This window comes from Phodopus roborovskii, unplaced genomic scaffold (assembly GCF_943737965.1).
Source record: "Phodopus roborovskii unplaced genomic scaffold, PHOROB, whole genome shotgun sequence".
In the NCBI taxonomy this organism is placed as follows: Eukaryota; Metazoa; Chordata; class Mammalia; order Rodentia; family Cricetidae; genus Phodopus; species Phodopus roborovskii.
This window is the reverse complement of record NW_026125391.1, coordinates 3,167,785-3,192,743: the sequence shown is the minus strand read 5'-3', so window position 1 is coordinate 3,192,743 and position 24,959 is coordinate 3,167,785. Positions and strand designations below refer to the sequence as shown.

Sequence of the window (24,959 nt, the reverse complement as noted above, 5' to 3'; positions counted from 1 at the left end):
TTGTGGTCTAGACAATTCTGGTCTGTTCTCCAGATTGATTAGGTGACAGAAGCTAACCTCTTTTATTTTTGTCCACTATCCTACTACATATTCATAACCAATTTTATTTACTTTTTTTTTTTTTTTTTTTTTTTTTTTTTTTTTGCAATTTCTAGCTTGCTTCTTCTACTGGAATATACCTTTCAAAGCCATAGATACTTAATAGAGCATGAAAATGAACATATGGTATATCTTTTTATTTTTCTATTCTTGCCCAAGCTATGAGTATCACAGTCATAGATATCATACTTAATTTATCACTATGAGGGAGCATTTCTGTAAAGGAAGTAATGCCAATAGTAGTGAAGGTAGGATTTTTCTTACCCAGATTACTTAGGATTAATAGAGTCTGATAAATAGTAGAGTCTTACAAGACTTAGTTTAAGATGAAAAAATGAGCAAGAACCAATTAATAAATCCTGAGTGGATTACAAAAGGAGCCATGAATGAATATGCAATGAATTTAGAACCTTATGAATTCAAAAGGGTCAGGTAAGAATATTATCTTATCTCTATGTGCTTAAAATAAAAATAAGTTTTCATGAACAATACTTACCATTTATAAAATAAATTATTGCCTAGGATGGTGATATATTCCAGGAATCCTAGCATATAGAAGGAGAATCATTGAAAGCTTGTGGATACCCTTGTCTAGTGAGCAAGTTCTAGGCCAGCCATGGCTACATAGAAGGGACTTATGACACACAAAAAACCAGAGCTAGTTCTCTTTGTATCCTGCATGATAAAGATGTGATCTCTTAGCATACTCATCTAGATGCCTGGTGTCATGAATCTTCCCCACCCACACACACTAGTGACTCTATGGAACTGTGAAGAAAAATAAATTCTTTTTTCAAAATTTATTTGTCTTTATGGTGTTTCATCACAGCAACAGAAAAGTAATGAATATATAAGTTGGTAGTAAGAGTTGGATGCTGTCATGAAGAACCTACCATATATGATAGGGGAAATGCAGAAGATTTTGGAACTTTGGGCTAGAGAAACTGTTGAATATTTTAAGAAAACCTTAAAGACCTGTTCTCATAGGATCCTGGAAGACAGTGCTGCTTCCAATAATGTATATTGTAGAGGCCCATTGAAGAGATTTCAGAATAAGTGAGTGCTTTAACAGCAAGTAAGCTCATTGCTACTTCTGTGATATTTTATCAAATAATAGGGCTGCCTTCTTCTCATATATGAAGAATTTGCCTGAGATACATTTTAAAGTAATGGACTACTTTCTTTGACAGACGATACTTCAAGATTTCATAATGTTGAGTCTGCAGTACAGTTATTACTAATTTCCCCTATGAAGGTCTACAACAAAAATGAGTAAATGCAGCACAATGAATTACAAAATGGAGTTTAGAGAGAAAAAGGACAGCGAGGAACTTAATAGTACAGTCAACCTATATGCTGAAAGATAGGCAGTGCTTGCTGAGGAGCTTAGCCCCATTAAAGAGAAACCCGTTCTATATTATAAAGATAGGAAAAGTACTTCCTAGACAAGAGACCACCCAGATCAGCTTCCAACTTCTGACAGAAAATTGAAGAAGTTTTCAGCTCGTAGGAAGCACATACATGTTGCTGCAAAGGTAATTCAAAGGGATAAGAGAGTCCACCCCAAACTGGCATCTGCACTCAACAGGGTCATGCATGTGGTAGTAACTTTGGAGGCATGAAAGATGTAATGATGAAGTGGTTGTGATTTTTTTTCTTTCTGAAATATCAGAGAGCCACTGAGGCCAGGAAACACCTGGCAGGGGACTCCCCATTAAGGGCTTTTTATGAAGTTGTGAAAGTGAAGCCTTGGTTGCATCAAACACCCCATCATGTTGAAAATGCCAGTTCTATTAGACATCTACCAAGAACCACAAACAGGGAGTATGACCAGTGAAAGAGGGAGTGTCTGTCATAGGCAGCAAAACCGTCTAAGCTTTTTGATATCTGGTATGGAGCTATAGGATTGGGCATTTGCCCTACTGTCTTTGGCTCAGTATTTCCTCATCCCTTCCATTTGGAATAGAAGTACATGTTCTGTGCAACTGTATTTTGGGAGTATGTAATATGTGTCTTTATTTCTCAGGAGTTTACATTTAAATGACTGCCTTAAATATGAGAACAGATATTTGATTCCAGACCTTTAAACAGTGTTTAAAATGTTTTAAACTATGGGGATTTTTGAAGTTTTATTAAATGCATTTCATACTATAAGATGACTAAGAGCCTAATGAGGTGCTGGTTTGAATGAGAAATGTCATTCATAGGCTCAGGTTTTTAAACATTTGGCCCTCAGTTGGTGGTACTGTTTGGACAATATTTTAGAACAATTAGGAGGTACAGCTTTGCTTGAGAGGAAATAAGTATTACAAACAGGCATGGGGAATTTATATACTTGTCTCACTTGCATTTTTCTCTTAGCTTCATGAATATGGATAAAGAAGTGATCTCTATTATCCTGTTTCAGCTTGCTGTTGCCACACTGTAGCACCATCAGGACCCTCCTCCTAGAAGTGTAAGCTAAGATAAACTTTCTTCTGTAATAAAAGAAAGGAAACCAAACAAAATACAAAGTATCCTGTGATACTTTATTTAATTAGTTCTTCTTTTTAGAAATTCTGACTGGGGTATATCAAGTGAGTTTACTAACTAATAATGGGAAATAATCTTTAATTTTAAAAATTTGTTATATGACTATAGAATTAGAAATCTGTGTGGTCTAAACTTATCTTCCCACAGACATTTTCAGAGTATCTTCATTTTTAGATGCTGATTTCTCTTACTATACTTTATAGTGTGGTTCAGAAATGAGACCTGTATTTTCTGTAATAGTTTATATTATTTCAAACTTATGATTGATTGTTTTTAAATATTGAATATATTTTGACAGCTTTAACTGTCAACATGGCACTTGCTAAGAGAGACCTAGTTAGGAGACAGTTTATGTTGGGATTAGTCTGTAAGCATGTCTGTGGGGATTTGTCCTAATTAGGCTATTGATATGACAAGCTTTATATCATTGTGTGTAGTATCATTTATTAGTCAAGGTATCCTGAATTCTATGAGAATGGAAAAATCAAGGTGTGAGCAAGTGAGCAAGTATGTTCTCATTTCTCTCTCTGCTGCTGACTGTGGAATGTGTTAGGACCAGCCTTTTTAAGTTCTTGCTGCCTTGACCTCCTTGTGGTAGAATGTAACCTGGAATTGTGAGTTAAAAAGCACTCTTATGTTAATGTCAAGATATTTTATCACAAAAACAGTAGTTAAAACATAACAGAAATATTATCATTTCTACACTATTAAGTATTAGTTACAAATTTAACATGTTATTAACTTCTAAGCAACTCTTAATACAGAAGATATTTTAGGGAAATTAAATAAACCTCCTGTAATTCATTAATTGTGAATACTTTTTCTCCTTTGATACACAGTGACAAATATCTTATAAGTAGGAAAATTGCTTTAATAAATTAGGGAAGGATTTAATGTCTTCTTTTTGCTAATTCATTGATAGAATTATTAATTCAAGCACATTTCTATTATTTTGCAAGAAACAATTATAGTTAGCCCTAATCAGAATATTTTAGCCATAGTTAAATCATTGATTAAATTTGTAAACGATTTGCTAATCAAAAGGTATTGAGGAGGACACAGAAGTAGCAATAATTTGTAATATTTTGCATAACATAATTAGTATTTGAAATTAAGTTCAATGGACTTAAATCATAATAATAAATATAAAAGCCTACATCTATAACCAATTAAAAAGCCAAAATCGCTAACGAGATTCTACTAAACTAGCTAAAATATCATAAAAAAATAGCAAACTATATACTATCTGTTATAACAATCAGAGAAAGAAATGCCAAAACAGGCCAAAAACTTATGTTTAAAAATATATTGGAGGCTAGGTTTTGGTGGAGCATACCTTTAAGCCTAACACTAGGGAGGTAGAGGCAGGTGGATCTATGTGTGTTCAAGGCCAGCCTGGTCTACAGATCGAGTTGCAGGACAGGTTCCAAAGCTACACAGAGAAACTCTGGCGCAAAAAACATTATATATATATATATATATATATATATATATATATATATATATATATATCAGCAGATACAAACAAATGACTACCTCTAGAGATAGAGATCATTCTGCCTGGTGAAAGGAGCTCCCCAGATATTTTCTACCTGGGGCATCTGACATGCTTGATAATGATTAAGGACATATGTGGTATAGGGTAAAAGTTCAACTACAGAAGCCAGTAGAGGAGAAATAGCCATGTAAGCTAGAGTGAATGGCCAGAAAAAACGAGACACCTCAAATGTAGGATATGTGAATATTTGCTGACCCATAAGACAATGATTTTGGGCTTGGGAAGTACAATAACTAAGATGAAATCTTCCAAGATTTAATGATGCTTAGAAGAAGATGTCTCAAGAGAGAGGGGAGCTGATAACCAACACAGAAAAATATTATTTGAAACTGATGTAAAATGATTTGTAAATCTGTAATTTAGCTAAGCTGATGCCTGATAGATGTTATTATCTGCTCTTTGACTCACTTTCAAAATATAAAAAACGTTATTCTTTCCCATGGAAATTTTCCATCAATTAAAAATATTAAATGCATTTATGTGTTTATATAATATGTGCAAGGGCACGTGTCCTATGGTGCATGGGTAGAGGTGAGAGGGCAACTTGCTGGAGTGAGTCCTGGTTCCCTTCCACATTATGGATCCTGGTAATCAAACTAAAGCTTTTGGGAAATGTTTTAATGAACAGACCCATCTCACAACCTTTATGTAAAATCTAAAGTCAATTTGTCATATATATATTGCCTGGCACACAACTTAAAAGTTGACTAATGTTAACTTTGAATGTGTTCAATAATTTGGAAAAAGAAACAAAACAAAACAAATACTCATTTGACAAAGACTACACTATAAATAGATTGAATAAATAAGAGGGGAAAATGACATAAAAGATAAAAGAGTAATTCATTAAATAATTATAGTCTATAAAATAAATAGCTGCTAACATACTTAATACTTTAAATTAGTTTGAACACAGGCTTGAACAAATCAAAAGACACTGAATTCACAGACATTCATAAAGTTTCCAAGATGAAGCACAAAGACAGAAAGATTAAAAAGATGAACAAATAAAGCACAAAGAATATAGACAATTAATTTCATTAATGTGTCACTAGATCATCAGTGAGGCAGGAGCTAGAGAATGCAACAGAAGAAATATTTGAAAAGATAATGACTAGTAAGTTTGCAAAATAGATAAAAGAAATCAAACCATAGACAAAAGAGACACAGTAAGCACAGCTAAGCAGGAAAAATGCAAAGAAACTGACAAATATATCGTGACTGAACTGTTGCAAAATGAGGATAAGGAGAAAAATTTAAACCAGAGAGAAAAAAAATCCAGAAACAAACAAACAAACACAAACACTACCTCACATCATCTTTATGAAGCAAGAGTAACACATTTGGTTACCACAGAACTTATATAAGCAAAATCTAAAACTCATTCACTCAACCAATCAGTCAACTAAAGAACATGATGTGGTCTTCTTACTGATGAAGAGGAATGGAACCAGAAAACAATAGTAGTAGAAATTTTAAATATTTGTCAAAGTGGTAAAAAATGGATGAAAACCTGAAAAAGTAGAGAGAATTTGAAAATACTATATGGAATCCTGGGAGAACCCTCCTATTAGGTATACAGAATGGAAATTCTTGAATGGTATGGGGACACATTCATGTCATCCTAGCATGCAAGATGTTGAGAAATGAGGATTTCAAACTTTAGGCCAGCTGGGACTATATTACATAGTAAATGAGTTCAAGGATAGACTGGATAACAGAACAAAACCATGTCAAGAACAAAAGAGAAGGTAAGGGGTGGCAAGAAAGTAAGAGAAGAGAAAAATGAACTTGTGTGCTTGTCTTTCCCTTTGCTATCCTTTCACTGGAGCCTCTTTTTGTTGTGACCTGTTAAATCAAAATTTATGCATTTCTTTCCATTCTCTTTCAACTAGGTTTTACTATAGCAGACATTTTGCATTTCATTGAAAATTTTCATCACATAAGCGACCCAATAAACTCTACCAGGGAACTCCTACAGCTGATAAACACCTTCAGCAAACTAGCAGGATACAAGATAAACTCAAAAAAATCAGTAGCCCTACTTTTTTCAGACGACAAAGAGACAGAGAAAGAAATCAGAGAAATATCACCCTTTACAATAGCCACAAGCAGCATAAAGTATCTTGGTGTAATGCTTACCAAACAAGTAAAAGACCTATATAATAAGAACTTTGTGGCTCTAAAGAAAGAAATTAAAGAAGATACCAGAAAATGGAAAGATCTCCCATGCTCTTGGATAGGTAGGATAAACATAGTAAAAATGGCAATCTTGCCAAAAGCAATCTACAGATTCAATGCAATCCCCATTAAAATGGGGATTTTCTTCACCGACCTTGAAAGGATAATAATTTTACATGGAAAACCAAAAGACCCAGGATAGCCAAAACAACCCTATACAATAAAAGAACTTCAGGAGGTATCACCATTCCTGACTTTAAGCTCTACCACAGAGCTATAGTCATGAAAACAGCCTTGTATCGGCATAAAAATAGACAGGTAGACCAATGGAATTGAATTGAAAATTCTGATATTAACCCATGCACCTATGAACACCTGATTTTCGACAAAACAGCTAAAATTTTACAATGTGGTGAAGACAGCATCTTCAACAAATGGTGCTGGCACAATTGGATAAGGGTGTGTAGAAGACTGCAGATAGACTCATGTCTGTTGCCTTGCACAAAACGCAAGTCCAAATGGATCAAAGACCTCAACATCAATCCAACCACATTGAACCTCTTAGAAGAGAAAGTAGGAGGTACCCTTGAACAAATTGGTATAGGAGACCACTTCCTGAACATAACTCCAGGGGCACAGACACTGAGAGCAACAATTAATAAATGGGACCTCTTCAAACTTAGAAGCTCCTGTAAGGCAAAGGACACAGTGGACAAGACCAAATGGCAGCCCACAGACTGGGAAAGATGTTCACCAATCTTATATCCGACAAAGGGCTGATCTCCAAAATATACAAAGAACTCAAGAAACTAGTCACCAAAACACCAAATAACCCTATTAAAAAATGGGGTACAGAACTGAAGAAATAATTCTCAATAGAGGAAATAAAAAAGGCTGAAAGACACTTAAGAAAATGCTCCACATCCTTAGCTTTAAGGGAAATGCAAATCAAAACAACTTTGAGATACCATCTTACTCCTGCCAGAATGGCTAAAATTAGAAACACCAATGATGACTCATGTTGGAGAGGATATGGAGAAAGGGGAACACTCCTCAACTGCTGGTGGGAGTGCAAACTCATACAGCCATTTTGGAGATCAGTATGGCGGTTCCTCAGGAAAATGGGAATTAGTTTACCACAGGACCCGGCAATCCCCCTCTTAGGCATATACCCAAAGGATTCACATCCATGCAACAAAGACAACTGTTCAACTATGTTCATCACATATTTTAAAATGCTCTTTGGATCTAACAGTGACTTTACTTTCTTACTCTATAGCATTCCTATACATATTGTCTTACATGGACATTTTTCTGTATAGAAAGTGTTAGGCAGTCTAGGTTTTATCACAAGTGGTGTCCAAATGTCCATGACTTTGACAACCATGATGTTTGTCACTTATATAAAATCTGTAATATGATTAATATACTCACTGAGGCTGATGTCTTGTGTAGGCTGACATGACAGTCTTGGCAGCCAGAAGTATGTGGCTCTGTTTTCACATGCATGACTATTTTGACCGAATGAATTTCCCGTGGCACTGATAGAAACCACTCAAATAATCATACATTATTACAAAAGTTTACAGAACGCCATTGATAATGATTCTCAAATTGTCCACATATGCATAGTTCGTCATTGTACATTTAAATTTCATAACTCAATCTCTCTGATTTATATAAATTGCTTTGTGTATCTTTTCAGTGATATTACTTATAGTAACTAATATCATATAGAATAACAAACAAAAAACAAACAGGATAGCTAAAACAATCTTGTACAATAAAAGGACTTCTGATTTTAAGCTCTACTAGAGAGCTGTAGTAATAAAAACTGCAACATATGGTCATAAAACAGACAAGTGAATCAATGGAATCAAGTCAAAACCCCAGATGTAAATCCAAACAACTATGGCTACTTGGTTTTTGACAAAGAAGCCAAAAGTATACGATGAAAATAAGGTAGCATCTTCAACAAATGGTGCTGGTATAAATGGACGTAGGCATGTAGAGAAATGGCAATAGATCCACATCTATCACCCAGCACAATTCTCAAGTTCAAGTGGATAAAAGACCTCAACATAAATCAAGAAATAACAATCTTATAGAAGAGAAAGTGAGAAATAGCCTTGAATCCATTGACACTGGAGACAACTTCTTGAACAGGACACCAATAACACAGACATTAAGATCAATAATTAATTAATAGCACATAATATAACTGAAAAGCTTCTGTAAGATGAAGGATCCTCCCTATCAATAGGACATATGGCAGTCTATAAAAGGGGAAAATCTTCGCAAACTCCAGATCTGATAGAAGGCTGATTTCCAAAATATATAAAGAACTAAAGAAACTAGACATAAGGAAAAACAAAAATAAATGAACCTCATTGTCTCAGAATGAAAACTTCATGTGGGGAACTTGGCATATGAAAATTGTTACTACTCTGCTTTTCATGCTGTTGTACTCTTCATGATACTGTGAAATTTGGCCTGATGTAGAGAATATGGCCAACTATTCCAGGATTATTGAATTCAAAATCCTTTTTTCAGCCCTCAGTTTTCTGATAGAGCTCAAAATAAAACTCCCCCTCAAAAAACTGTGCTACTATTTGTAAGTGCAATATATTCACATTTTGCAAATATAATAGTTAAATATTTTAATATATAATTATTGATTATCAAATCTTATGTATTGGAAATATACTGTCAGGTTCTGATTATATGTAAAATGTATTTTATGGAACTGAATAATATAGTTGGAAAGCAAAATACAGGGTGAAAGTTTTGAGGTGACAACTATGAAAACAAAGCAAGAGAAAGGCAGCTTTCTAAGGGAAAATATTTCTTTATCAGAGATGGAACAATCTACCTCCCTACTTTTCTTCGTCCCTCCCTCCCATTCTTCCTCCCTCCCTCCCTCCCTTCCTTCCTCCCTTTTTCCTTTTTCCTCTCCCCCCTCTCTCTCTCTCTTTATGTGTGTATGTGATTGTGTATGCCAGTGTATGTGGAAAAGGTGCTGCAGTTGAGGTAAGAGCAGTGATACAATGGGTGCATTGTGGGAGCTTATGTGAGACACTGGCTCTTTCTCTCTATTCTATGGAGTATCACTGTGAGATTTCATGTAGGCACATTTGTACAGAACCTGTTGACTCATGTGGTAGTCAGACTGATAGGGACCTATAACAGACAGTGAGTCAAAAGTGAGGAAGCAATTGGAACAGGTGGTGATATAGACAGAGTGTAGCTGGCAGAAGTGATGAGGCATTGAGTTGCTTCACTGCTTAGGTGATACCCTTGGGATGCCTGTGGATGTGGGGTATGAAGGAGAGAAGGAGTACTACGTAACTTCAAGGCTTAGTCAGCAGCAATCAGAACAATCAGAGGAACATATTGTCACAGAAAGGCCATTAGGATCTCATTGGACGTGTCACCTTTTCGACAGGAGTTAGATAGCTGGGAAATGGGAAGAATTCATAGAACTCAGTTGTAGATACTCAGTCTACATACTCCTAATTTAAACCCATGACACTAAATGGGTTCAATGAGGGGTCTTTTTTAGATAAAAAGTAGAATACATTTAAAGCATAATGTCTAAAGCCACTTGGGTGGCTTGGGAAAAATCATAACAAGAAGAAAACAAAACAAATCATATGGAAACAAAGGACCTGTGTTATAAAGACAGTTCTTCAAAAAGTGCTAAACTCCACCACTGCATTGCTGTTACTACAGTGCAAGTTAGGGGCTGAGGATTGGTAATTGCTTAACTCTCGGGTCTCTGAAGACTGTAGTGACACTGTGGTTATGGGGTTATATCATGTAGGAAGAAGCTCCTTGAAACTGTGAAAACATGTTCCCTTCAGGCTCTTTCAGCTACACAGAACATGTCTATTTGTAAGCATAATTTGTGAATGGATTTAGTAACTTAGAAAACACTTCTGGTTTTACTCCATCACTTCAGAGGAGCACCATTCTAGTATCTGAACAAAGGTGTAGTATTTGCTAAGGGAAGGCTTATTCATACAGACAGTTTCTGGAGTGAAATCAAATGAAAGAAAAGAGAAGAACCAAAGATATGCACAATAAAAGAATGCACAATTCTCACCACTGGGAAGCCAAAAATTTAATAAGTTGTCACTTGGGAAAGATTTAGAATCAGGACATTATTATTATTGTTATTATTACTACTACTTCATATCTCTTATATTTTCATGTAAGCAGAAAACCAAGTGAAGAATGGTTTTCTGCACTTGATACTAGATATGGTGTATGCTGTTGTGTCATTTAATCTTTCCCTATGAAAGAAAAAAGAAACAGAGGCAGACAGTTAACAATGGCATTTAAAACTGCACATATGTCATTTGTCCAAACTTACAGTCACAGCACCCAGAAAATGCCCAAGACACAGTAGGCAATCATTGAGGGCTTGAATTGTGCTTGTACTCACAGCCCTTGAGCCTTTGCTGAAGGGTCTCCAGTCTGCTTTCCATAGTCTATCTACACAGCATTTCTCTTGGACATCTTTAGTTGGGAGAGAGAACATCACCATGTCACACTTATTCACAAGCTAATTTATCAAGAACCAAGAGCAGGCGTTTCTTTTTCTACATGTGACCTAGGACATGTTTGACACAATTTCAGTGTTCAACATAATCACAGATTTTACATTCAAAAACCACTTCATTATGCAAGTTGTATTAACATTTATTATCCTGCCAAATAATTCATTCAATAAATTTAAATTTAAAATGTCTTAAATGCTGATGTTTTACTGATTATAGAATAACATGTGCTTATTATAGGAAGTTGGGAATAGGCAGAAAAATCCAAAGAAGGAAGCCCTTCACTCAGTCCCAGAGTCAACAGAAAACACTTTTCAAAGATTTGGTGGCATTCTTTTCTTTTCCCAGTCATCAAAAGCCCATTGCTCTGGAAGTCACTGTAATAATAACTCCATTGCTTGTTCAGACACAAGGCTAATTACCTGACCTAAATGTACCAAAAAAAAAAAAAAAAAAAAAAAAAAAACCTATGAGAAAAGGAATTAGTATTAAAACATTTCAGAAGTGAGAGAAATGTGACAGGGAGGCTAGGTTGTCTGCTCATGGCTGCAGTTGCAGCCACTCTGATGCCCTTGACTCACCCCTCTGGTTTCAAGTGCTGTTAAATCTAATTTCTCTCATGTTGATAAAGGTCTCTTCTGCTTATACGTGTTCATCACACACACTTTAACAATTACATATTTCTCTCCAAATCCTGCATTGATTGAGCCCCTGTAAGACACAGCCTTCCTTGGCCTTGCTCTGTGAACCCGTGGTCTCCTTTATAAGAACACGATTGTTTTTTAAGTTTGTGGTCTCCTTTTGTTGATTGACCAAGAAATGAATTATTGACAAGACAGAGGTGCTGAATAACACAAATTGTCTAGTTGGTGACCTTCTGCATCTTGCTCCTAATGCTCTTTTGGGGTCTACCACTTTCTTGCCTGCCTTGAGTGTCAGTACAGGCTGAGGTGAGAGAGGGTTGCTGAAGCTTTTCCCTTCCATGTAATATTACTTTGAAATCGTATAGAGGAAAAATGCTTAGTGTTTGCAGTTTGAAGGCCAGGGTAGATTTGTCAGACATGGTTTGACACTTCATGAATCCCAGTAGCATGAATTCCCCAGTAGCATCAGTAGTTCTCTCTAGGAGAGAGTTGTTAGGCTTATTTTCTGTATTGATGCCTGCTTCGTTAAAAAGGGAAATAAATACCCTGATATCATTTTAATTTTATTCTAGAGGAGACAGGTTCACTTCTTTGAAATGTCCAACGTTGATCGGTCTGTCTGCCAAGGTTGTTATTACCATGATTTGTTACAGTGGTTTTGAAAAACAAAACAAAAGCTACCTGAGTTCTCTTCAGAGTGTGTCTCTTCAGAACTGATTTTATTTTTAACACCCAGTCTTGTTTCTTTGCTGATCTTTTGCACTGCTGCTGTGCTGACACTGGCTTTGCTATTTATGATTTCTGCATTTCCATTACGATGCTCACATGTTCACTTCAGTGCAGAAACATATTTGACCTGCTCTGAAAACCCAAACCATTAGAATATACATCTGACATCCAAATTTTTCTGATTGTATCCACATATGAAAAGGGAGGACCTTTGCTACCATTTTAATCCATTAAAATGGGGAGTTCATTATCTTTTCTCTGGTTTCCAGGAGGTTATCTGTCTAATGGGGGCATGTACAGAGCCATTGTTTACCATGATGAACTAGTAAAACCTGTCTGCATTTTAGTTTCAAACCTTAAGGTGGGGTCCTGCCCCATTTAGGGAATATATTCATGTTTCTTAACTCTCCGTTCCTATAGGGAAATGTACACTATGCTTTTCTAGATAAAACATAAAGATGAAATTTGAAAGTCTGGCTTTGCTACTTAATAGCCAGCCTGGAAAAGATAGATCACATTGATGTTTTCTACAAGGAACCTTATTTTTTGTTGCAACAGGCCTCCAAATTGTGACCCTTCTATCCTTACCTTTATTCTATCTAACACATTCGTTTTGGGGATAAATATGGGAGAAAATTTTATGTAACCCTATTATTTCCTGTCATTTCTGGTCATACATTAAAAACTAATGTACTTTATATTTGTAATTATGTATATAGTCATAAATTTCATTTGTTTTTATTTGTGCAACCATATTGTTTTCCAAACATAGTAACTTTTACCTAGAGGAAGATATTGATAATTCTTTAACTAATTTGTTATAATTATAGAGTATGATTTGTGTATGGGATCAGAGCATAACTTTTTTGAGTCAGTACTTTCCTCCCACCATGGGTTCTGGGACTTGAACTCAGGCCATCAGGCTTATGCAGCAAGCACTTTTCCCAGATGATCCATCTCATGGGATCATCATTGGCAATTTTGAATGTCATGACTGAGGTTGGAAGCAATGGTCTTTGCTGGAGAGCACGGATGTTGTAAAGCACTCAAGATACACAGGAAAGCCCTCACAATACAAGTATCTGGTCCAAATGGCCTCTTCCTAGGTTGAGAAATTTTGTGGTGAGTTCTGGATATGATATCTCTGGAAAGACTAAAGAAATTTAACTCAAAAAAGGCAATAGTTTTGTAGGTGGTGTAGCAAAATGTGTCATTGTGCAGGACATAGAAGGCAGAGCCAGTTATACTCAGGCTTCTATTAGAAGAAATTTCAGAAGGGGAAAATGCTTTGCTGGGTGCTTGAGTAATATTTGGAGATTTCTCTTGGCAAATCAGGTGAACAGTGTACTGAAGGGTGAGCAACAGAATGAAGCAAAAGGGATGGCATAGGATAGGTTATCAAATTCAAGTATAGTGGAGGCATAACAGGAGCTGTCGTCTAGCACTCTGTTGTGGAGGAACTCACTCTGTTACACATCATTGCTACTTTGCTTGGAACTAGTTCCTACTAAAGTCCATGAAAAACACTGACAGTGAATATTTGGAGTCTACATCTAGGAGTTCATCTAAGAGATTGTTTTCATAATATGGTAAATATTGATGGAGCTGGAGAGAAGCTAGAAGTCAATGAGGAATACCCTAGGGCACTGGCACTTGCTATTCCATCTTCTCCACAGACTATGACAAATATGTTGCATTTCAATTAAAAGTAATTAAATAATTTTCTCTCAGATACAAGAAACATTTGCTATGAGGTCATGAAGCACATTCTGCACACAGGGTTTGATCTTGTCCATCTAGTAATGGTATTATTCCTTAAATGTAAAACTGTGGGTCTTCAAATACTTCATATTTATTTTTATATCATGTATATTGGTAATTTTGCCTGCATGTGTGTTTTTGAACCATATGAATACAGTGCCTGTGGATGCCAGAAGAGTGCATTGGATCCTTTGAAGCTGAAGTTACAGACAGTTGGTAGCTTCCACGTAGGTGATGGGAACTGAATCTAGTTTCCCTGGAAGAACAGTTGCTGAGCTGTCTCTCCAGCCACAAAGCTGAAAATCATAAGCATACTCATTTCTTTTGATACCATATTCAGTATTGACACCCGTTGCCTGCAATGGCAATTCAGCAGGGATGTGTCTGACTTCAAAAATAAATAAATAAATAAATAAAATGAATAGCGGACTTGTTTATTGAATTTCCTGTTGGATGTTGAAGAAAGGGTATTCATGAACATTGAGGAAAAAGTAATGGGATTAAAGGTGAAGAGCAAATGTAAAACAAAGTAATAAAATAATATTGAGACAAATAAGAAGAGTATAGACAGAATCCTGAAGAGAAGTGGTACTTACAAGCTACCCAAATTGGAGGAATTAGGGTTGTCTCAGAGGGTATTAATGTGTTCCACAGCAAGGAAAGCCTAACGCTAGAGAGGTGAACAGAAATGGATCTTTCTGTTATCATTTACATTTGGAAATTGGATTGGGGATGGAGTCAGATTACTTGGTTTACAAGTATACTTTTATGTCTGAATTTGTTACAATAAGTGTATATTAGTTTTAAAAATAACACTCTTAGTGTTGAAGTATTATTTATATACAATATAACATAACTTTTCCAGTGATCAATTTGATAGTCTGAATTTTCTTTTACCCTTATAATCTCTTAGATTCCCAAAAATTGGAGGAGACAATACCCACCCCCCACAGGGCTGAATTCCAGCCTGCTGGTCTATTCTATAAATACCTTGCTTGCTGACTCCTTAATCATGTGAAAACAATTCTTTAAAACCAATCACTTCAAATGTAAAACAATATAATTGTGACGGTTTTGTCTTTTCACTTCATTATCAGTTGCTGTGGTGGTTTGAATGAGAATGGTCCCCATAGACTTACAGATTTGAGTAGGTGGCCACCAAGGAGTATTTAAAAGGATTAGGAGATGTGACCTTGTTGGAAGAAGTGTGCCATTTGGTTTTAAAAATCCCATTTCAAGCCCAGAGTCTCTGTCTCCCTGTTGGCTGCGAATCCAGATGTAGAACTCTCCACTACTTCTCCAGCACCATGTCTGTCTGCATGCTACCACGCTCCCTGCCATGATGGGAATGGACTCTGAAACTATAAGCCAGCCCTAGTTAAATTCTTTCCTTATAAGAGTTGTTATGGCCATAGTGTCTCATCACAACAATGGATCACTAGCCAAGATAAGTTTCATAGCCTCCATTTTTCTGGAAATCTACTTTTTAAGTCACTATAGTATTTTTTATTAATATAGTTACTTCTACCATCATATTGTTAGTATTTGTGTTGCAGTTTGTTAGAATTATAGGATATTTCTTTCTATTTAATGGGCATTTTATTAGACAGTATAAAATTGGGTATTCTTTTATTAACACAATAATTATACATGGTGGTACTTGAGTGTATACAAATGACATGTAATGATCATGTAAAGTATCTCTACTCAAAATTCCTTCATGATGGAACTTTTTGAGACTTTCCTTTAGAGGTCTTGGTAAAGTATATAACATTATCATGGATTATAGTCTCCCAGCTATACAACGGAGTACAAGTTTTAATTTTCCTATATTCTTGTGCCACTTATCCAGTAGCCCTGAGCATAGTTATACACTCTCCTGCCATCCTCTGGAAATCAGAATTTTCTATCTGTTTGATATTTTTCTCTTCCACATGTGACAATGAACATATGTCTGCACACAATAGAAATAAGCAGTAGAGTGAAGAGATAACCTACAGAATGGAAAATATTACATAAGAATCATCTGTCATAAAAGTCAAACAACCCTATTACAAAAGGGCAGATTATGTGAACAGACATTTTTCCAAAAGAAGAAATACAAATGGCAACATGCATGAGGGAAAAAAAGTTCTTATTAATCACCAAGACAATGAAGGTCAAAACCACTGTGTACAGTCATCTCAGTGGCTCTTCTTTTCTTCTATTGTTAAAGATTTCTTTCTTTATATATATATATATATATATATATATATATATATATATATATATATTTGTGTGTGCTCTGCACCATGGTTTAGATCTTTAAAACTTTTGACATGTGGCATTTCTACATATAATGCTGTTGGCCAGGTATTAGTTTCTTATCGGCTAGCTCTGTCTTAAGTATAAACCCATTTTTATTAATCTAGTATTTTCACGTGGTCTTTTAACCAGGCAGTGGGGCCAGTGTCTGGTCTCCCAAGTCTCTCCATCTTGACTCCTCCTTACTACTTCCTCTTTTCTCCTTGTCTCTTGTCTCCTTGTCCCACCTATCTTCCTTTCCTATTGGCCAACAGTGCCATACTGGTTCTCATTAACCAGTATGAGAAACATATATATAGAATGACAACTCCCATCAGGTAGTCTCCTCTCTGGGTATTCTGCATTGTTTTTTATGACACTTTTCTCAAGACTCAGGTGGTGTACTGATAGACATGTATTTACTAGACCTAGTTGACATGACTATGAGCTTAGCTACTTAACTTAAAGGTAACTAAACACAATAATAATTACTATTTCACATTCTTTGTGTTATGTAAGAATGTTAGAAGACTTTAGTTCGTGGCATTTAATAACTACTAACAACTTACATGGTCAGGATAAGTGGCTCAGTGTCTACTCCTTCCTTTCCATATCACTTACAAACATAAATACATATTGGGACAGAACATCTCACAGAATAAAATATAGCCTTGTGCCTGGCCACCAAGGGTGTTCAAGGCTACACTCACTCATTAAATGGACCATTGAGGCTCTAATGGCCTGTTCTGGATAAGCAATGGGACCACTGAGAGACATTTTGTCATCAACCCCTCCCCCCAAAAACAAAAATAAACAAACAAAAACAAACAAAGAAACAAACAAAAAGCCAAAAACCATTTGTAATGATAAGCTTAAGAAAGAGATAAAGAGTAAGAGGATAGGTGGTAAATACCCAAATCAATCCATCTTAGATAACATAGTGGTCTAGTGGGAAGCTTAACCAACCACTGCATCTTACAGGCTCAGGGACTAGAACATGATAGAACTGTGGAACTTACACAGCAGAGACTGCAAAATGATGTCTTTATTAGTTGAGATAGTAAGTAGAAGTTACTGGGATATGGTTTTGCAATTTTGTGGCCCAATTAAAAATCTCACTTTCAGTTTTGCTGTCATCCTACCTTAAATTAAGCATAGTGAGGAGAACAGGATTCCACTCATGGCACAAAGTACTGATGTAACCTTTGGGTTCTCTGATCTCCAGTTACATCAGTGGCTACCAAAGAAAAGAACATATTAGCTGTAATGGTTACTTGTTGAGGCTGAAGGGCCTAGATCATGCTGCCTATATCTGGAAATAGTTACATTCTGTGGCAGTGGTTACATGTCACAGTTAAAGATTCTCAAAAATATTGGCAAGAGGGAATACTGATAGATCAAAACAAAGCCCAGGGGAGTCTTAGGGTTTTGCATGCATACATCAATAAAAATTAATTTAACACCACTATAAAGTACTTTGGCACGACTGATGGTAGTACTCAAATATTAATCTATACAATTTAATTATATAATGAGAAAATTTAATAAAGTAGATAAGTCTTAGTGAGCCCTGCTTTAAACAAGACACGGTTGTACTTTTCACATAGGATTAATGAGTTAATTCATGGCCTGTCTGAAAATATAATGTGTATAGTTTTGAAGAAGGAACTAAAAAAGTACAAAAAGTCCACAGTGTAAGGCATAGAACAAAACTGTATTTTTTTTTATGAGTGTTGCATCAGATATGTAGTTAGCTAGTCTTGGTTTTTAGAAAAATAATATAAATCCTAAAGAGCTTGTAGCTTGTTCTGTTACCTGATTCAGAAGTGCCTTTAGAATGAGGTGACACCAACCCCATGCTTGAGTGGAAGACAGTAGTCTCAACAGGTATGAGAGCATTTTAGAAATTTAAACCAAAAATTAGAAAAGTGTAGCAATGTTTTCTAGGTTGGATGGATTGCTATGGAGCCACTGAAGGTCAGGGACACAGTGACTATTAAAAGCAATAAACAACCATCCAGGGTTTAAAGGAGAAAAATAAAGGATTATGAGTCTATGCATTATTTCTCTAGTCTAAGTGATTTTGCTCATTTGACATTGAACATATCCCTTCCATATTCTTACCAGACCAAATAAAAAGCTGGCGTAGCTTGTCAAATGCAACACCTTTCTCCCTAATCCAAGAGGAACCAAAGTTTTCCCTCATACCTCTCCTCTACCCATTGCCTTCCCACAACCCACACCCAACCTACTCTTCCCAACAGGTAAGGTCTCCCATTGGGAGTAGACAAAATCTGGCACATTAAGTTGGGGCAGGACCAAGTCCATCTCCCATGTATTAAGGCTGAGCATGGTATCCCCTCATAGGGAATGGGCTCCAACAAGCTAGTTCATTCACCAGGGATAGAACCTGGTCCTACTGCCAGGGTTCCCTCTGATAGACCAAGCTTCAGAACTGTCTCCCACATATGGATGGCCTAGTTCAGACCCACAGAGGTTCCACAGTTGTCAGTCCAGAGTTCATGACTTTTCATGAGATTGGCTCAGCTTTCTAATGCATCACATTGAAAACTGGCTTCGAGTCAGAAGCTCCAGTGGCTTTTGACCCATCCTGTGTAGTGTGTTGTGACCTAGGAATACTATACACATAGTAATTCTCCAATAACTGAGGTGTTCTACTTTTTATCACCAGCTTTGTGCCACTTCTCATTTTTCTTCCACTTTTTAAGACATTTAATACCACTGTGTTTGTTGAGGAAACACAGCCCTACGATCAGCTCCTTGAGCTTTTTCTCCATCAAAACAACTCTTCTAAGAATTTCTGATAAAAATGTTTTAGCTTTCAATGTCTTGCACCAAACACCCTCCAATAATCTATTATATTGTACCACAAAAGAAGGTATTATTTTAGTAGGCCAAGTGGTTTAGCAGTTGAAATTGTTTGTGATTCAACTCCCTCCTACTATGGAGGATGTATTTCCAATAGAGTGTGCCCTCTTCTCCACATCCATGGGGGAATCATCAAAGTCTGTGACATAATTTTGGGCAGGACCTAGGTCCTCCCCTGTGTATTTAAGCTGAGAAAATATCCCCCCATGAGGGAATGGGCTCCCAAAGTCCATTCATGCACTGGGAATAAATACTGGTCCCACTGAAAGAGGCCTCATAACTGAATGGACTTCCTGCCACCCAGTTCAGAGGGCCTGGTTCATAGCTTTCAGTCTGGGGACCATGAGCTCCCCCTTGCCCAGGCCAGCTGTTTCTGTGGGTTTCCCAAGTTTGTTCTTGACCCCTTTGGTCATAACTCCTCTACCTCTACAACTGAATTCCAGGAGATCAGCTCAGTGCTTAGATGTGGATGTCTGCTTTTGGTTCCATCAGCAACAGGATGAAGGCTCTAGGATGGCATTTAAAGTAGTCAAAGGATAGCTCTACTACAGAACTACCATATTCATATATCTAGAAAGGATCATTCTAGCTGAATTCTTGGGAGAATTGCTATTTAAAAGGAAAAGAAAGGAAATGCTCTCCACAAAAAAAAAAAAAAAAAAAAAAAAAAAACCCAGAAATAATAACCCACACCATTTCTGGAACCATCAAGTCACTGACCATCTATGTGCTGGTTGAGCTGCTAGAGATCCATGTGCCCTAAGAGTATCTTTCAGTGAGTTCTGATATTCCCTGTAGTCCAGCATGCTGAAACACTGTCTGATTTTCAAGATATACCATTATGCCTTTGTTCTCACTCATCTCTGTTTTAGAACCAAGTAGGTTGACAAAAGCTCATTTTTCTCTGCTTTTGTCAAGACTACTTACAAATTACCAGTTATTATTATTATTTTTTTTTTGCTTTTCCAAGGAATCTCACTGTTCCCCAAGATCTTTTGCAATCAATGAGTCTCGTTGAACGTTTATACTAAGAGTTAATCAATCAAAAGTACATTTTCTCCTTCTTGAAGGAAAAGAACATTTAATTCTGAACTTAAACTCTATGGTCAAGGAACAAGGTAAAAGTTAAATCAAAACAATCTTGACACTGGTAACCTGTCAAAATTTGCCCTCAAAATGGTTACAGTAGTATTATGTCTTCTTGCATTATGATAAAGGCACATTGGAGATGGTTTTTGTTTCTTTTTGTGTACATGAGAAATAAGTGGCTAGGAAAGTTTTTTATTTTTTATAAAGATTTACTAAACTTTGCAAAGGACTCAAAGAAAATGAAATCTTCTTTGTGATAAATTCATTTATCATGTAAAGCTTGGAAAGGTTCTTATCTGCATATTACAGGGTTTTGTCATACTTTTTGTTTCTTTTGTTTGATTGGCTACTAGATGATGTCTTCTGGAATAAATGGAAAAATTTTAAATTACAGTATTTAAAAAAATTGCCAGGTACTTTTGCAGCAAAACTGACAAAACACAGACCATTGTGTAAGCAGTGGGGGTGTAGGCTACAAGGGCTGAGAGGCAAATTGTTTCTATCCACTGCCCTAAATTTAAACAGACCTACCAGTATGTGTTTCCTCAGAGAAGGAAGAACATAATGTACTAATGGATATTTTCTGGATTTAAAGCAAGGCAGAATTCAATGAAGAGAGAGAATCCCTGGTCTGTACACTATGAAGAATAGAGATTTTGTTGTTTACTGTTTGTTGTCTGAGGAAGGGGGAGAGTTGATGGTTGCTGTTTTCTTGGAAAGAATGGTGGCCCCCACTTTTTGCTATTCTTGCTTTGACGCATCTGGTGTAATTCCTCTCACTCAAGGAAGATTCACGACTATTATGATCTATATAGTTGTATTCACATCAAAATGCATACATTGAAATAGAATCTCAAGTATAATTGTGTTTAAGGATGGTACATTTCAATGGGATTTAGTTCATGAGAATGGAGAAGTCATGAACAGGATGTGTGCCTTCTAAGACGTCAGAGAGCAAGCTTGGGCCCTTTCTAAAGTAGATGAGCATTGACTTTTCCAGATCCTTGCCACTCTGCATCCCAATTATGTTCTTGATTACCTCTCTGCACCCTGACCACATGCTTGGGCTTGGGCTGCAGTCATCCAGGAATAAAGTATTCTCTGTCTCTGTCTCTGTCTCTCTCTGTCTCTGTCTCTCTTTCTCTGTCTCTCTCTCACACATATCCACACACACACGGAGAGAGAGAGAGAGAGAGAGAGAGAGAGAGAGAGAGAGAGAGAGGTGGGTTATTTGTGTTGTTTGGAAGCTACTCAGTTTATGAAAGTTTGTTCTAATAGTCTTACAACAATCTGCAATAGAAAGACAGTTTGGGAGTGTCAATCACTCAGAGTGTATTATGTGCAAATGTGATAGATTCTAACTCACTCAGCGTGGTCCTCAGAGTATGTGTCACATGTCAGAGCAGCTGACCACAGAGCAAAAATGATAAGGGAATCATGTCAATACCTGTGTAGGCATTATTTTCCTCTGTTACAGAGGAATCAGACTCTGATGGCAACCCTTTTCAGTGACTCAGACTTGGAATCTTTTCTCTTACTGTTGTTCAGACCTTTCTTTTGTTCATTGAATAGTTATGCCCTATGAGGAAGGGAAGAAAAGGAAATTAGAGGTTTTGAGGCTGGGAAGATGGACCCAGGGAAAGAAAGAATGCCAGTGACACCTGGATCTGAACACTGCCTGCCAAACCCAGTGAGCTGCTGTGACCAACCAACCAGCTTTCTAGCTGAGGAAAGCCATGGGAATCCAAGAAACCTGAGCAGGGCCATCAAGGGGACAGATGGAGGATATTTTTTTTTTTCTTCCAGAAAACACTTTATTGGGAACAGAGAACAGCACAACACAATGACCAACCCTGCACAGAATCTTTCAAGATAGGATCTTTACAAGCAAAACTCACTGGAAAATGGATTCCCTGGGGGCATTTTCCCATCCTCTCAGGTGGGGGAAATTCATTAACTTTCCTGGAGGCAACTGTGGGTCACTAGAGATAGAGTCCCCCCAGGGGTACCTTCTTGTTTTTTCATAAAGAACATTCTCTTTAGATTTTTGAAGTCTTCATCTGTAACGTTTATTCTGTGTTCCCGCAAGGCCATCAAGCCAGCTTCTGTACACACTGCCTTGATATCAGTCCCAGACAGGTCATCCTTTGCCGTGATCAAGTCATCCAAGGTTACATCATCAGCCAGAGTCATTCTGCTCATGTGAATCTTAGCCTTTTCATCAGGCAGGGGGAACTTTATCTTTCTGTCAGTGAGGTCTGGTCTGATAAGTGCTAGATCCAAAGTTTCTATTTGGTTCATGTCTATGAAAACTTTTACATCCATCTCCCCTTGAATCAAATCCATCCAACTGGTTCAATATTTCCAACATTGCCCACTGAATTTCTCTCTCATCTCCAGAGTTTGAATCATATCTTTTGGTCACAATGGCATCAATTCCATCAATAAATACACTGGATGGTGCATGTTCTTCAGCAACATGGAACAGCACCCAAATGAGTTTGGGTCTGTCACCTAGGTACTCCCGAATAAGTTCCGAGCTGACCACTCTCAAGTAAGTGGCTGAAGTTTAGTTAGCTACTTCTTTGGCCAATAATATTTGACCTGTTACTGATGGACCATAGAGAATGACCCTCTTAGCATAATTTATCCCCATCTCTTCATAGTACTCAGGATGGGTAAGGGGAAGCTCCACAGATTCCTTAATTTCCTGGATTTGATTGTTCAGTCCCCTAGTCTCTGCATAGATCTCCTGGGAGTCATTCATCAATGTTACCAGGGGGACTGTGTCATCTATTGCATCTTGTGGTTGAGGTTGAGGAGGACTAAACAGCTTGGCTCTAGGAGATCCTTGCTCACAAATGATAGAATGCTGATGTAGTGTTCTGAGCCCACAGATGTGGATGTTATAAATATCATCAATGATTTCTTCCAAGGTTCCCACAGATATGGGGTCCCCCTGAGATCATCCACTTTTGATCTTTCCTCCTGTTCCTTTACTTCCAACAGCTTCATCTGCTTCTGGTTTCTAATGAACACTTCCTCCATGAGAAGATAGTCTTTATCCTCTGTAACTTCAGTAACTTCAGGCCGCACTGAGTGCGAGGTATTACCAGTGTCAGTTTGCTGGCATTATCTGGTCCCTTTGTTTTCTTCTTCTTCTTCTTCTTCTTCTTCCCCACTCTAGTTGGGACAGGAGGTTCATGTTTCTTTTGCTTGTCCTTGTCATCCTTCTTGCCCCCCAGGACCATGGCCACTGCTCTGACTTTGACCTATCTTTCCCTAGTCATTTGAACCACCCAGACTAAAGATTTTATATTCTGATTGTTTCATAGATGAGGAAAATTGAGAAAGAGCCAACTACCCATTTCCTTTGTAAAATAGACTTTGTTTAAACCAACAAACAGGCTTTCCCCAACATTTACCCTTTTTCATGGGGGTGGAATTCCACATTCTGACCCATCTGTTTTTCAAGTTAAAGGATCTTTCAGAGGATTAACTAAATAATATTTTGAAGTTTAACATTATTCTAGCAGATCATAAATATTGTACTAACTTCAATGTAATGTAGGTATCAGAGGAGTGACCTTCCTCAAGGGAGAGAACTATGTGTTTTCTACATCTTGTTTAGCTGTGAAGCACTAGTCTTCTGACTTCTTCTCTGAGAAAGCCCATCTTTGGTACTCATCCCTCTGGGACGCCCAGATGTTCCTCTTCTCTGTAAGGAACTTGATGGTCATCTTAAGAGATAACAAATTTTCTGTATGTGTGGGTATAACTATGTCTGTATGTTTATATAGGTGTGTGGGAGATGGTACACACCCATGCACACTTGCAGAGACTGAAGGAGAATGTTTGTATTCGTGCTCCACCATTCTCTTCCATATGTTTTTCTGGCAGAGTCTGTCAATTAACCCAGAGCTTGTCACTTGTGGCTAGGCTGACTGACCAAAAAGCCTTGGTGATCACCCAGTCCTTTTTCATCCTGCCAACATTGGTAACAGGTGCATTTGGCTATACCTACATGTTACATCAAGATTGAACATCCTAACTCTGGTCCCCATGTACTTGTCTACTAAACTATCTCTCTAGGCCCAGAATTAAATTTTAATCCTGAAATGTGGTAGTCATTTTAGGATGTCTACAAGATTTCTGGCTACACTCCTGGCTTACATTTCCTCTGTAATACAGAGTGTGGGTGAATGTATGTGTAATCAATAGGAGAGAGTCATTAACTGGGAAATACATTCCTTTTCTTGTTAGCAGAGTGTTGATAGTAACTAGGTATGCATTTCTGAAGAGTATGTGTGGTTCTCAAGGATGACTTTTAAAAGACAAAATAGTGCTGACAAGGAGCTTGGGTTGCACATGATTGGGGTAGCCTATATGGGTTATAGAAAGTGAACTTAGAATTTCTTAAAGAACACTAAGAATTCCTAGCTACTGTGATATCCAACAAGCCTCAATAACTTCTTTTTTAAACTGTCGTTTTTCTACCTAGACAAAGTGTTCGTGTGGGTGGGTACAGGGTCCTCTCTGTGTTGGACAATATGCTTTTCTGAGTTCTCATTTCATTGTCTAGTAAGAACTTAAGAATTCAGCTGTCATGTAGGTGGTGCTAGGATCCCTTTC

The 24,959-nt window shown here is 37.1% G+C and overlaps 2 pseudogenes; both read right to left on the bottom strand.

The window, feature by feature from the left end:
- Window positions 1-24,959, bottom strand: part of LOC127214808 (glyceraldehyde-3-phosphate dehydrogenase-like) — a 982,025-nt pseudogene that overhangs the window by 261,034 nt on the left and 696,032 nt on the right.
- On the bottom strand, window positions 22,281-23,597 carry LOC127214828 (26S proteasome regulatory subunit 4-like; annotated as a pseudogene).